At 48.5% G+C, this 15,232-nt stretch overlaps 1 long non-coding RNA gene across 1 annotated transcript in view; it reads left to right on the top strand.

Annotated features, from left to right (window-relative positions):
- The window catches only part of LOC134969953 (uncharacterized), an 85,542-nt gene extending 80,998 nt beyond the window's left edge, over positions 1–4,544 (top strand). Inside the window, exon 3 of the long non-coding RNA XR_010189585.1 lies at positions 4,246–4,544. This is a non-coding gene — a long non-coding RNA (uncharacterized LOC134969953). The remainder of the gene's footprint in view (positions 1–4,245) is intronic.
- The last annotated feature ends 10,688 nt before the right edge of the window (positions 4,545–15,232 follow it).

Raw genomic sequence — 15,232 nt, 5'->3', positions numbered from 1 at the left:
TGGTTGCGGTCCTGGAAGGTTGACCTAGATTCAAAGAAGACTCTGGAGGTACTCCCTTATAAGGGAGACATCCTGTTTGGAGAAGATCTTAATAAGATCGTGACTGACTTGCCTCTGCTAAGACTGCGTGCTTTCCTAATACTACTCCTTCTGCTCCGAAATCTAAAAGTACTACTTTTCATTCCTTTCGGACTTCAGGTAAATCAAAGGGTCAGGTGTACTCGAGCAAGCCTCGTACTTCCAAGACCGGTAAGGCCAAATCTAAACAATCCTGGGTTGCCCGTCAGCCTGCTTAACTCGGCGATGCAAGTACTAGGCATGATGGTGTCGACTTTCGACATGGTGGAGTATGCTCAATTCCAATCCTATCCAAGTGGGACGGTCTGCCTCAACGGATCAGGTCTCAAATAATAGTCCTGACCCCGGAGGTCCGCTTGTCCCTGTCCTGGTGGCGGGGCTGTTCCTTCTGGATTCCCAACTGGGTCCTCCTGACACTGGACGCCAGTCTGAGGGGCTGGGGCGCTGTGTTCGAGCTACACTCTCTCCAGGGTCGCTGGACCAAGGAGGAGTCTCTCCACCCCATCAACATTCTGTAACTGCGGGCAGTGTTCAACGCATTGACGCTAGCCCTGCCTCTGTTAAGGAACAGGCCTGTTCAAGTATAGGCGGTGGTGTACATAAATCATCAAGGTGGCACTCGAAGCCGACCAGCAATGATGGAAGTGTCCAGAATTCTTCAATGGGCGGAACATCATCTGCCTGCAATATCGGCATTGTTCATTCCGGGTGTCCTCAACTGGGAAGCGGATTTCCTCAGTGGTCAGGACGTACATGCCGGAGAGTGGAGCCTTCATCCGGACAAGTGGGGCCTACCAGATGTAGACCTGATGGCGTCTCAACACAATCACAAAGTTCCGGTCTTCGAATCATGGACAAGGAAACCTCAGGCAGCGTTTGTGGACGCACTGGCAATTCCATGAAAATTTTGACTGCCATACATGTTCCCTCCAGTGTCACTCCTGCCCATGGTTCTGCGGAAGTTCAAGCAAGAAGGAGGAATACTACTTCTAGTCGCTCCAGCGTGGCCCAGACGGCATTGGTTCTCAGACCTGCAGGGTCTGTCGATGGAACGTCCTCTACTACTTCAACGCCCAGACCTCCTCATTAGAGGGCCCTTGTGTCTACCCAGACCTGGCCAGACTGGCTTTGATGGCGTGGCTCTTGAAACGTCACTCCTAAGGACCAAAGGATTCTCTGAGGCGGTCATCCAAACTATGCTGAAGGCCCGTAAACCGGCTTCTGCTCGGATTTACTACAGGGTCTGGAACTCTTACTTCACCTGATGTGCTGCTAAGAACTACAATGTATATAAGTTCAGAACCTCATAGCTTCTGGCCTTTCTGCAACAAGGCCTGGACTTATGCCTTCATCTGGCCTCCCTCAAGGTTCATATTTCTGCCTTGTCTGTATGGTTTCAGAGGAAAATTGTGTCTATTCCTGACGTTCATACATTCACTCTGTGTTTTGTAGATTCAACCTCCCTATGTCCCTCCTGTGGCTCCATGGCATCTGTCTGTTGTCCTTAATGCCCTGCAAGGGTCTCCCTTTGAGCCTCTTGATTCTATGGACCTGAAATGGCTTACTATTCAGGTCCTATTCCTGTTGGCTATTGCCTCTGCTAGAAGAGTGTCAGACTTAGGCGCTTTGTCCTGTTGTCCGCCCTTCCTGATATTTCATCATGACCGGGCATTTCTCCGTACTCGCCCTGGTTACCTGCCTAAGGTGGTGTCATCTTTCCGCCTTAATCAAGAGATTGTGGTTCCGGCCTTTATCTCTCCTGGTTTGTCTTCTAAAGAAAGGTCTTTGGATGTGGTACGGGCTCTCCGTATATATGTGGAGAGGACTGCCTCCATTCGGAGGTCTGATTCCCTCTTCGTACAGTTTGGTTTTCACTAACGTGGCTGGCCTGCAAACAAGCAAACTTTGGCCAGATGGATTAGAATGGTGATTGCACAAGCTTATGCGCAGGCTGGTCTCCCAGCTCCTGCTGCTATCAAGGCCCATTCTGCTCGGTCTTTTGGACCTCCTTGGGTGGCCCGCTGTGGCGCATCCGCAGAACAATTGTGCAAGGCGGCTACGTGGTCCTCAGTGAACACGTTCATCAGATTCCATACCTTTGATACTTCCTCCTCCCAGGATGCCTCCTTTGGACGCCGGGTTCTTGTGCCCGCTATAGTGCGTCCCCTCCCTTGAGGAACTGCTTTAGGACATCCCCGATGTTATTCCCTGTGGAACACTAGTGTACCCCACTGCAGAATAGGAGATTTATGGTAGACTTACCATTGTTAAATCTCTTTCTGCGAGGTACACTGGATTCCACAGGGCGCCCACCCTGACGCTTCATTGGGTTTGTATGGCATTAGCCGCTGGTCCCTTCTCCTGTCGTGAGAACGTGGTTCTATGTGGCTATCATCTACCGTCTCTTTACCTGCTACTGCATTGGGCTGGTTAACAAAATTGAGCTCCTGTGCACGGAGGAGGGGTTATATAGAGGAGGCGGTGCAGTGCATCCTGGGAACAGTCAAAGCTTTTAGCCTGTTGGTGCCTCGGATCAAGATCCAACTCTACACCCCGATGTTATTCCCTGTGGAATCCAGTGTACCTCGCAGAAAGGGATTTAACAATGGTAAGTCTACCATAAATCTCCTTATTTCACCACCACGGAGATGCCAGACATCAGACCTCACAATATAATTACAGGAACCAGTGGCAGCTCCTATTGAATTTGGTGGGGAGGAGACGAGGAGCACTAGTGAGCAATAACATAAAAGCCCAAACCATCTCCTTGTGGCTTCATTGGCTGCAGCCCCTAGTAGCCAGGTCTGTTGGCGCAAAGGCAGGGGAGTGTCTTCCTATCAGAAGCGCTTTCTATGACTCATAGTCAGGATTGGCAGTCCCATTTACTTGATGCAGATTTTGAATATATATGCATATATATGAATATATATATGCATATGAGCGGGTTGAGATAAAAGATCTTCACTTTAGTTTTTTTAGGTTTTTTATTTTAATCAGAGAACAAACTACAGAGAACTACTTGAGTCTGAAGGCGTTTTTTTTACATTTATAAGCCATGGTGCTGAATGCAGTGATAGAAGGTATCAGTTGGTCCTGTAATATCATTGTTATATCAGTGCAGGATCGCATAGTAGATATCAAGCTCAGTGAGAGTACCTTTATATATACAGGTTTAAGAGAAAAGATACACCATAAACATAGGTTAAAAAAATAAGTAATGATAATAAAAAATTGGCGCCTAAGGATTGTATCAACCCCTAATACTTAAAAAAAGACCCTTATAAGGTTTCACAGTTTAGTGTCAACAAGCTTTAAAACGTAATGATAAACTGTTCCTTCATAAAAATGTATTTAAAAAAAATACATTAGCACAATTAATGTCCATAACATTACAGAGACAGCAAAGTGTGTTTCTCCTACATTGATCAACCTATAAATTGCAGAAGAGTGTAGGTAGATCTCTACAATGTCCTTCTTCTTCTTCCTTATTATGAAATCGGAGATAACATCAGATAAAACAGAATGATAACCCAACGCGTTTCGTCTTGTGCCAAGACTTCAACAGGGGTGTATCTCTGATCGTTGGTAAGTATATTCAACAAAATAGAATAAACCCAGACAATCAATCAGGGGTGCTCAAAGGAAGTATTCCAACGCCACTGAGGTTTATTGTGGCAATATCAATCCAGCCTCGTAAGTCAACTATTCATATTTCATAAAGCTCCAATGTAGGAGAAAATTCATATGAGTGATGAACTCGGCAAATTCATATAGAAACAGACCTCATAGATCAACTAAAGCTGTACAGTTCCGATATAGAATAAATAATCCTTGCTAGTTCATATAGATATGGAACCCTCCAATGCTGCACTCGCCCCTCCCCGCCGGGATCCCGGCGTCGGTATGCTGCCGGGATCCCGGCGTCGGTAAGCTGACCGGCGGTCAGGAGACTGCCGGTCAGCCATACTACACCCCTCCAATGGACAGTTAGAGGTGACCCAGTATCTATGCAAACACAAACACATTTATGGCAAAACTTACCTGTATGTAAGAACATAGTATGTAAGGACTTCAATTTCAGCACACAGAGTACAGCAGCTGCACACCTCACCTAACACCAGAGGGCCTAATTATTTATCTCTATCCTCTGTTTATGTTCAATGACAGTAACCACACCGCTGAAGTGTTACTTTACATGGGAGGCCGCGCTATACCTTCAATGATTGATTCTCCAGCATTGTTGCCAAATGATAGTCTCTTGGATGTTTCTTTTATGGTGATCTACATGCTTGGTATTTGTACATGATTCTGTTTCATCCAATTGGAGGTAATTTGTGTGTATTTTTTTCTATAATTACATAAAAAAAATGTATAGTGATTGTAACATTGCAATACCTAACTGTATTTAAGGAAACTGTATTATAACAAGACCTATTAGCTTTATACAAAATAAAGAAAAATGCTGATGCACACTCTATGCACTAAGAAAACGCATAGTCACAATAATTCTAATAAACTCTTACAATTAACATGGAGTGTAAGTGAAGTTCTTGGCCAAATTTTGCCTAGTTCACCTGGACTCAGGGGATGGGCCCACAAATTTGGCCAAATATGTGGGCCCATCCACCGAGTCCAGGTGAACTTCATTAGATGGGTCTCTAACGGAATACATTTCATTTACTGGCGGGCGGGATGCCGGCTGTCCATAGCCTGTAAGCAACATCCCAACCGCCAGTATGCAGACAGCGGGGAGAGTGCATAGAGTCCCCTTGCGGGGGTGTCGAGGTCTTACCTCTAAATAGAGCCCAATCTAGTATGTCTAGTAGTCAGTTAGTGCCTTCATTTTGGTATTGGCACCCCTCCAATCACAGGACCCCCCTCCCCCCGAGTCCAGTGACCCAGAAATCCAGCCTGTGTAGCTTGCAGTGCTGGACATGGGAGGACCCAGGTAAGGGTGCAGTGTAAACAGGTAACCTGGGACCCGTTTACAGCATGGAGAGAACCCATACCTAATAACCGCAGTGCCCCATGGGCGGTTGGGAGGTTCTGGAACAACCTGTCACCGCTGCTGCTTCTCTGCCCCACACTAAGCAGAGGTGACAGTGAAAGTGAATTAATGCCGCGCACATTCACAGAGATGGAGTCTGGGGGCAGCCCAGCAGCTGCCATACTGCTGTGCTAGCTCCCAATGTGATGTGGAGTGCCTCAGGTTCCCGACAAGATGATCGCACCTGTGTTCAGTATAAATGGTGCCAATCCGTGAATATATTGGGTCGATGTGGGAAAGGGGAGCAAAGTCCCAGGTCTGGAACTGTGTTTTAAATCCCGAGTCAGACCCGGGACTTTGTTGGAAAAGGGGTGTAAGGCTTTCTGAGTAGGCTGTGAGCTTCAGAGGGCATGAGATAGAAGAGTCACAGCAATGATAACAGCCATACCCCCTGACCATCCTGATATTGACGGTCCTGTCCTTCTTTTTGGACACTGTCCTGCCACCCCTCTCACAGGCCTTAGTGCCCAGTGGATAAAGGCTGGGAAGGCAGTTTATCTCCTCTGGTGCTCTACCTATTAGAGCAGCGGTGAATGGATGCTGCGTGCATTCGTGCCACATCTAAAGACTGTAGAGAGAGGCTGGAGGCAGAAATGGTGCACAATGTAAGTATGCTGCAAGGCCATGCCCCCGTTTCTCATGTACTCTGAAGGGGCGTGCACAATGGGCCTAATTCAGACCTGATCGCTGGGCAGCGATTTTTGCAGCCCTGTGATCAGATAGTCGCCGCCTACAGGGGGAGTGTATTTTAGCTGTGCAAGTGTGCGAACGCATGTGTAGCCGAGCGGCACAAACTGATTTTTTGCAGTCTCTGCGCAGCCCAGGACTTACTCAGCCGCTGAGATCACATCAGCCTGTCCGGGACCGGAATTGACGTCAGATACCCTTCTAACGCTTGGACACGCCGGCGTTTTTTCCAGACACTCCTTGAAAATGGTCAGTTGCCACCCACGAACGCCCTCTTCCTGTCAATCACCTTGCGATCGCCTGTGCGATCACTTTTTTCGCACCATCCCATTGCTATGCACCGATCCCCGTTGCTGTGGTCCGTCGCGCATGCACATTGTGGTGCATACGCATACGCAGTTCAGACCTGACCGCAGGCTGTGAGAAAACGCAGCCTAGCGATCAGGTCTGAATTACCCCCACTGTCAGAAGGTTTTGCAAACCATAAGGAAGAAGTAAACAATTGGTTTTGCTCAGTGATAATGTTAAACACAGAACCATTCTAACAAACATTTACTACTATGGGCCTCGTTTACAAATGGGTGAAGTCAATTTGGCATTATGCTTCTCAGTACTACTCCAGACTTCCGGATTTGCCTACTCTCCTGGGGGTATTTTCTGGAGGGGGGGGGGGGGGGGTGTTGACTGTAGAGAGAGTAGGCAAGCCTGCCACATGCTGCCCATTTCTGAGCGAAGTGGGCAGTCTGGGGGCTTGATGACTCTTGTTGCATTGGGTCCTTGTGGCATGCCCCCCTCATTGCAATGCCAACTTTAAATAGCTGCGGTAGGTTTCTAAAGAAGCGATTGTGGTGCCACAGTCCCCTATACCGCGGCTCCCATCTGGCTGACCTGCAGTATATGTAGATTATTTGCTTATGATCAAGATTTGTACATATATTAGATTTGTGTCCTCTTCCACAGTAAGAGGCAGAACAGGGATGGGCAAGCATACAGCAAGGGCGGGTGTAGTAGGGTATGTCAGCGGCCGGCTCCCGGCGACCAGCATACCGGCACTGGAATCCCGACTGCCGGCATACCGGCGCTACGCTATCTATTCTCCCTCCTGGGGGGTCGTGGACCCCCAAGAGGGAGAAAAAATGTCGGTATGCCGGCGGTCGGGATTCCGGCGCCGGTATGCTGGTCGTCGGGAGCCCGGCCGCCGGCAAACAGAAGACCACCCGTAAGGGCACATTCACATAGTTGTGGCGGGACCACAAGAGATGTGTTCTAATTACATGGATAGGAATCCCCAGGTATGCATCTTAGGAGATGTTCTGTATATTGTGTTTGACTTAAGTCACAGAGATCCTGTCACGATCCGGGTATCTGGACGCCATTTCTTACCCATCAGATGCCTCCTAAGGCTGGCTCAGCGCTCCAGGACCGGATCCCATCTGTTATCCTAATGTTCACATTCCTGCATCCTCTCCTGTCTCTCTGAGACGCTGTCACAGTAACGCCATATTACATCTGGCATGGCGTCTCCCGCGGCCTCCGCCGCCGTCCCTGAGCTTCTGCATGCAGAGTGTCAGAGTGGCGATTACGTCAGCCGCGGCCTCCGCTGTGTCCGCGTGGTTGGATGTGCACTTGTCAGCCTGGCGTCTCCTGTCTCCAGTGGCCGGCGCCGCCATTACTGTTTTCATTACCACATGGATTACAAACCAAACTTCCCTCCAAGTGTCTGCATGGGCGCAGCCATCTTGGATTCTGTCAGCTGATCATTTCCTCCAATCTGTTGTCAGTATTGTTAATCTGCATAATTGCCTAGCCAATCCCTTCCTTGCTGCAGGTATAAATACACTGTGCCTGAGCAAGGAAGGGGTCAGTGCTTTGGTTGTCAAACCTAGTTCCTGTTTGTCTCTCTCCTGTGATTGTCTTCCAGGTTCCAGCTCCTGTCTCAAGACTTCCACCATAGAGACCCGCACCAGCATTCCACCTGCGGTGTAGCCTGACTCTCCGATCCATTGTGGATTCATCTGTTTCCAGCTACAACATTACCTGCTTCCAGCCCAGCTTCCAGCAGAGTACAGCTTCTCTTAAAGGGCCGGTGTCCTTTCTACACTTTACCACTCTCCACCGGTATTATTATTTCTCCGCTCTCAAGTGCTACATTTCATTCATATTGCATCGCTCTCAAGCTTCATTTATTATTTAACTGGTTCCAGCCAGTATCCACTCCGTGCTAACAACAGTCTGGTTCCAGCCAGTATCCACAGCAGCCGTTTTATCTTCAGCAACCCAGCTTTTCCTGGAACACCAGCTGGTACAATCCTGGGTTATCTCCATTGCTACAGTCGGGCCTGGTAAGGACTTTCCATCTAGAAGATTATAAGAACTATCTCACACTACCAGTGCCCTGTGGCTCCTGCCACCCTGTAGTACCCAGGAACTGTATTTATTCTTTGCTGACTTTTATGTTTTCTTTTACTGCTGCTGTGTTGCGGAGTTGTCATAATAAACATCATTGACTTTTATCCAAGTTGTCGTGGTCACGCCTTCGGGCAGTTATTATTCATGTTACTTACATGTCCAGGGGTCTGATACAACCTCCCAGGTTCCGGTACATCTCAGCCCCTACAACTGAGGCTGCCTCCCGTCAGCTCAGGCCCTCAGTTGTGACAGTAAGCACTGACCTAATGAATCCAGCCGGAGACCAGGATCAAGCGGCCAGGCCGATGCAAGAACTGGCAGCCCGACTAGAACATCAGGAGGCTGCACAGGGCCACATCATCCGCTGTCTCCAGGATTTCTCTACTCGGCTGGATGGGATTCAGACAACTCTCCGTGGATCAGGCGCGTCTGGTGCGTCAACCACAGTGACTCCAGCTATAACCCCACCCACCTTACCCATTTCTGCTCCACGTCTTCATCTTCCAACGCCAGCAAAATTTGACGGATCTCCAAGATTCTGCAGGGGATTTCTCAACCAGTGTGAGATTCAGTTTGAGCTACAGCCTGGCAATTTTCCCAGTGACCGTACAAAAATTGCCTATATTATTTCTCTTCTCAGTGGCTCAGCCCTTGATTGGGCATCACCGTTATGGGAGAGGTCCGACACCCTGCTATCTTCCTACACTGCCTTCGTGTCAACATTCAGGCGCATCTTCGACGAGCCAGGCCGGGTAACCTCAGCTTCATCCGAGATTCTCAGTTTACGCCAGGGGTCACATACTGTAGGACAATATCTGATACAGTTCCAGATCCTGGCATCCGAACTGGCATGGAACGACGAGGCTCTGTATGCTGCATTCTGGCATGGCTTATCTGAGCGTATTAAAGATGAGTTAGCTACCAGAGACTTACCCTCTAAGTTAGATGAGCTAATCTCACTCTGCACGAAAGTTGATTTACGTTTCAGAGAGAGAGCAACTGAGCGTGGAAGATCATCTGCTCCAAAATCTTCTGCTCCTCCTCCTCGCCAACTGTCACCAACTAAAGATGAGCCCATGCAAATTGGCCGTTCCCGTTTAACTCCTGCTGAGCGCCGAAGACGTCTCTCCGAGTCTCTCTGTCTTTATTGTGCAGCTCCGTCTCACACCATTAATGCCTGTCCCAAACGTCCGGGAAACTCCAAATCCTAGCTCGCCAAGGAGAGGGCCGGCTAGGAGTAATGATCTCCTCTCCATCTCCTCAAGATTGTAATCTCCCAGTCTCGCTTCAAGTTGCTCAACGTTATCGGAACGTCATTGCCCTCCTTGATTCCGGAGCAGCTGGGAACTTTATTACCGAAGCCTATGTTAAACGGTGGTCCCTACCCACCGAGAGACTTCCTTCGTCCATTTCTTTAACTGCCGTGGATGGCAGCAAAATTTTTGATGCAGTTATTTCTTTAAGGACTCTACCAGTTCGTCTGAGAGTGGGAGTTCTTCATTCCGAACTTATTTCTTTTTTAGTGATTCCAAGAGCCACACATCCTGTGGTCCTGGGCCTTCCATGGCTCCGTCTTCACAATCCTACAATTGATTGGACGACTACGCAAATCCTGGCATGGGGTTCCTCCTGTGCTGAGACTTGTTTGTTTAAAGTATTGCCTGTCTGTTCTTCCTCCCCCAGGTCGTCTGATGTTCCACCTCCTCCATATCAAGATTTCACGGATGTGTTCAGTAAAGCTTCTGCTGATATCCTTCCTCCTCATAGAGAATGGGACTGCCCGATTGATCTCGTTCCAGGGAAGGTTCCACCTCGAGGCCGAACTTATCCGTTGTCTCTGCCTGAGACGCATTCTATGGAGGAATACATTAAAGAGAACCTAGAAAAGGGGTTCATTCGACCTTCTTCCCCAGCCGGCGCAGGCTTCTTTATTGTAAAAAAGAAAGATGGTGGTCTGCGGCCGTGCATCGACTACAGAGGTTTGAACGACATTACCATCAAGAACCGTTATCCTTTACCCCTGATTACTGAGCTCTTTGACAGAGTTAGCGGAGCTACCATCTTTACAAAGCTGGACTTGAGAGGTGCATACAATCTCATCCGGATCCGTGAGGGTGACGAGTGGAAGACCGCCTTTAACACCCGTGACGGACATTATGAGTACCTCGTCATGCCCTTCGGATTGAGCAATGCTCCAGCTGTCTTCCAGCATTTTGTCAATGAGATCTTCAGAGACATTCTATACCGTCATGTCGTGGTCTATCTAGACGATATCCTCATTTTTGCCAACGATTTAGAGGAACATCGTTTTTGGGTTAAAGAGGTTCTGTCCCGTCTCCGTGTCAATCATCTCTATTGCAAATTAGAGAAATGCGTCTTTGAAGTCAAGTCCATTCCGTTTCTAGGGTACATTGTGTCCGGTTCCGGACTAGAGATGGATCCTGAGAAACTACAAGCAATCCAAAATTGGCCGATACCCTTAACCCTCAAAGGGGTCCAGAGGTTCTTGGGGTTCGCCAACTATTACCGAAAGTTTATACGAGACTTTTCCACCATTGTGGCGCCTATTACTGCTTTCACTAAGAAGGGTGCTAACCCGTCCAAGTGGTCTGAAGAAGCCATGCAAGCATTTCATCTTTTAAAACAAAGGTTCATCTCTGCGCCTGTTCTGAAACAGCCTAACATCGACTCTCCTTTCATCTTAGAGGTGGATGCCTCCTCCGTTGGAGTAGGAGCGGTGTTATCTCAGAGGGCTAAAGATGGCCATTTACACCCTTGCAGTTTCTTCTCCCGGAAGTTCTCCCCAGCTGAGCGCAACTATGCCATTGGCAACCAGGAGTTGCTAGCCATCAAGCTCGCTCTAGAAGAGTGGAGGTATCTGTTGGAGGGAGCTTCTCATTCAATCACCATACTTACAGACCACAAGAACCTTTTATATCTGAAAGGCGCACAATGTCTCAACCCTCGTCAGGCCAGATGGGCACTTTTCTTTTCCAGGTTCGACTTTAAACTCCAGTTCTGTCCGGGCTCTCAGAATCGCAAGGCCGATGCCCTTTCCCGCTCATGGGAGCAAGAAAATGAGTCGGAGTCTTCAGACAAGCATCCTATTATAAATCCGTTGGCATTCTCCACGGTAGGGATGGACTCTACGCCCCCATCAGGGAAAAGTTTTGTGAAACTGATGCTAAGGAAGAAGCTCATGCATTGGGCCCATGCTTCCCGTTTTGCCGGACATACAGGTATCCAAAAACCCTGGAGTTTATCTCTAGGTCCTATTGGTGGCCAACTCTAAAAAAGGACGTCTTGGAGTTTATTGCATCTTGTCCAAAGTGTGCTCAACATAAGGTATCCCGCCAGTCGCCTGCAGGGCAACTGGTTCCACTATCTGTTCCCCGTCGACCTTGGACCCATTTGTCGATGGATTTTATTACAGATTTACCCATGTGCAACAAGTTCAATACCATCTGGGTGGTAGTTGACCGGTTCACCAAGATGGCACACTTCATTCCTCTCACCGGTCTTCCGTCAGCTTCCAAGTTGGCTCAAGTATTCATACAAGAGATCTTCCGACTCCACGGTCTTCCTGAAGAAATTATCTCAGATCGAGGAGTTCAATTCACAGCCAAATTCTGGCGAAGTTTATGTCAAGTCCTCCAAGTCAAGCTAAAGTTTTCCACGGCTTACCATCCTCAGACCAATGGTCAAACCGAGAGGGTGAATCAGGACTTGGAGGCCTTCCTCCGCATCTATGTGTCCTCCTCTCAAGATGACTGGGTTCAATTACTTCCCTGGGCCGAGTTCTGTCATAACAACCAGTATCATTCTTCATCTGCTTCAACACCATTCTTCACTAAGTTTGGATTCCACCCTAAAGTCCCTGAGTTCCAACCGCTTCCAGCAACTTCTGTTCCCGCAGTGGATATCACCTTGCATCAGTTTGCCAATATCTGGAAGAGCGTACGATCAGCTCTGCTCAAGGCATCGTTCAGGTACAAGAAGTTTGCGGATAAGAAGCGTCGAGCAGTTCCTGCTCAAGGTGGGTGATCGGGTATGGTTATCCACGAAGAATTTGAGATTAAGAGTTCCCAGTATGAAGTTTGCACCTCGCTATATCGGTCCTTTCAAGATTGAACAAGTCATCAATCCTGTTGCTTACAGACTTCAGTTGCCTCCCTTCTTAAAAATACCCAGGACATTCCATGTTTCCCTGTTGAAACCGCTGATCTTGAATCGGTTTCATTCCTCACTTCCTCCAACTCCGAAAGTCCAAACTCAACGAGGCGTTGAGTATGAAGTAGCCAAGATCCTGGACTCACGTCACCGTTACGGTCAACTACAATATCTTATTGACTGGAAGGGTTATGGCCCTGACGAACGTTCATGGACCAATGCTTCCGATGTCCATGCTCCTGCCTTGGTCCGGAGATTCCATTCCAAGTTTCCTCAAAAGCCAAAGAAGTGTCCTGGGGCCACTCCTAAAGGGGGGGGTGCTGTCACGATCCGGGTATCTGGACGCCATTTCTTACCCATCAGATGCCTCCTAAGGCTGGCTCAGCGCTCCAGGACCGGATCCCATCTGTTATCCTAATGTTCACATTCCTGCATCCTCTCCTGTCTCTCTGAGACGCTGTCACAGTAACGCCATATTACATCTGGCATGGCGTCTCCCGCGGCCTCCGCCGCCGTCCCTGAGCTTCTGCATGCAGAGTGTCAGAGTGGCGATTACGTCAGCCGCGGCCTCCGCTGTGTCCGCGTGGTTGGATGTGCACTTGTCAGCCTGGCGTCTCCTGTCTCCAGTGGCCGGCGCCGCCATTACTGTTTTCATTACCACATGGATTACAAACCAAACTTCCCTCCAAGTGTCTGCATGGGCGCAGCCATCTTGGATTCTGTCAGCTGATCATTTCCTCCAATCTGTTGTCAGTATTGTTAATCTGCATAATTGCCTAGCCAATCCCTTCCTTGCTGCAGGTATAAATACACTGTGCCTGAGCAAGGAAGGGGTCAGTGCTTTGGTTGTCAAACCTAGTTCCTGTTTGTCTCTCTCCTGTGATTGTCTTCCAGGTTCCAGCTCCTGTCTCAAGACTTCCACCATAGAGACCCGCACCAGCATTCCACCTGCGGTGTAGCCTGACTCTCCGATCCATTGTGGATTCATCTGTTTCCAGCTACAACATTACCTGCTTCCAGCCCAGCTTCCAGCAGAGTACAGCTTCTCTTAAAGGGCCGGTGTCCTTTCTACACTTTACCACTCTCCACCGGTATTATTATTTCTCCGCTCTCAAGTGCTACATTTCATTCATATTGCATCGCTCTCAAGCTTCATTTATTATTTAACTGGTTCCAGCCAGTATCCACTCCGTGCTAACAACAGTCTGGTTCCAGCCAGTATCCACAGCAGCCGTTTTATCTTCAGCAACCCAGCTTTTCCTGGAACACCAGCTGGTACAATCCTGGGTTATCTCCATTGCTACAGTCGGGCCTGGTAAGGACTTTCCATCTAGAAGATTATAAGAACTATCTCACACTACCAGTGCCCTGTGGCTCCTGCCACCCTGTAGTACCCAGGAACTGTATTTTATTCTTTGCTGACTTTTATGTTTTCTTTTACTGCTGCTGTGTTGCGGAGTTGTCATAATAAACATCATTGACTTTTATCCAAGTTGTCGTGGTCACGCCTTCGGGCAGTTATTATTCATGTTACTTACATGTCCAGGGGTCTGATACAACCTCCCAGGTTCCGGTACATCTCAGCCCCTACAACTGAGGCTGCCTCCCGTCAGCTCAGGCCCTCAGTTGTGACAGATCCACATCTATCTATATATATATATATATATCTATATATATATATATATCTATATATCTATATATATATATATATATATATATATATATATATATATTTCTCTGACGTCCTAGTGGATGCTGGGACTTCCGTAAGGACCATGGGGAATAGCGGCTCCGCAGGAGACTGGGCACAAAAGTAAAAGCTTTAGACTAGCTGGTGTGCACTGGCTCCTCCCCCTATGACCCTCCTCCAAGCCTCAGTTAGATTTTTGTGCCCGGCCGAGAAGGGTGCATGCTAGGTAGCTCTCCTGAGCTGCTTAGAGTAAAAGTATTGCCGTATAAAGGGGAGGAGTTATTTGGGGTCGGTCTATCGGACCTGGTGGCCACGGCAACGGCTGGAAAATCCACCTTTTTACCCCAGGTCACCTCTCAGCAGAAAAAGACACCGTCTTTTCAAACTCAGTCCTTTCGTCCCCATAAGGGCAAGCGGGCAAAAGGCCACTCATTTCTGCCCCGGAGCAGAGGAAGGGGAAAAAGACTGCACCAGGCAGCCTCTTCCCAGGAACAGAAGCCCTCCCCCGCTTCTGCCAAGTCTTCAGCATGACGCTGGGGCTCTACAAGCGGACTCAGGCACGGTGGGGGGCCGTCTCAAGAATTTCAGCGCGCAGTGGGCTCACTCGCAAGTGGACCCCTGGATCCTGCAGGTAGTATCACAGGGGTACAAATTGGAATTCGAGACGTCTCCCCCTCGCCGGTTCCTGAAGTCTGCTCTACCAACGTCTCCCTCCGACAGGGAGGCGGTAGTGGACGCTATTCACAAGCTGTATTCCCAGCAGGTGATATTCAAGGTACCCCTCCTACAACAGGGAAAGGGGTATTATTCCACGCTGTTTGTGGTACCGAAGCCGGACGGCTCGGTGAGACCAATTTTAAATCTAAAATCCTTGAACACTTACATAAAAAGGTTCAAATTCAAGATGGAGTCACTCAGAGCAGTGATAGCGAACCTGGAAGAAGGGGACTATATGGTATCTCTAGACATCAAAGATGCTTATCTCCATGTCCCAATCTACCCTTCTCACCAAGGGTACCTCAGGTTTGTGGTACAAAACTGTCATTATCAGTTTCAGACGCTGCCGTTTGGATTGTCCACGGCACCACGGGTCTTTACCAAGGTAATGGCCGAAATGATGATTCTTCTTCGAAGAAAAGGCGTCTTAATTA

The sequence above is a fragment of the Pseudophryne corroboree genome, chromosome 11, assembly GCF_028390025.1.
Source record: "Pseudophryne corroboree isolate aPseCor3 chromosome 11, aPseCor3.hap2, whole genome shotgun sequence".
Taxonomy (NCBI): Eukaryota; Metazoa; Chordata; class Amphibia; order Anura; family Myobatrachidae; genus Pseudophryne; species Pseudophryne corroboree.
Note: the sequence above shows the minus strand (reverse complement) of the source record. Positions and strands in the feature narration are given on the sequence as shown.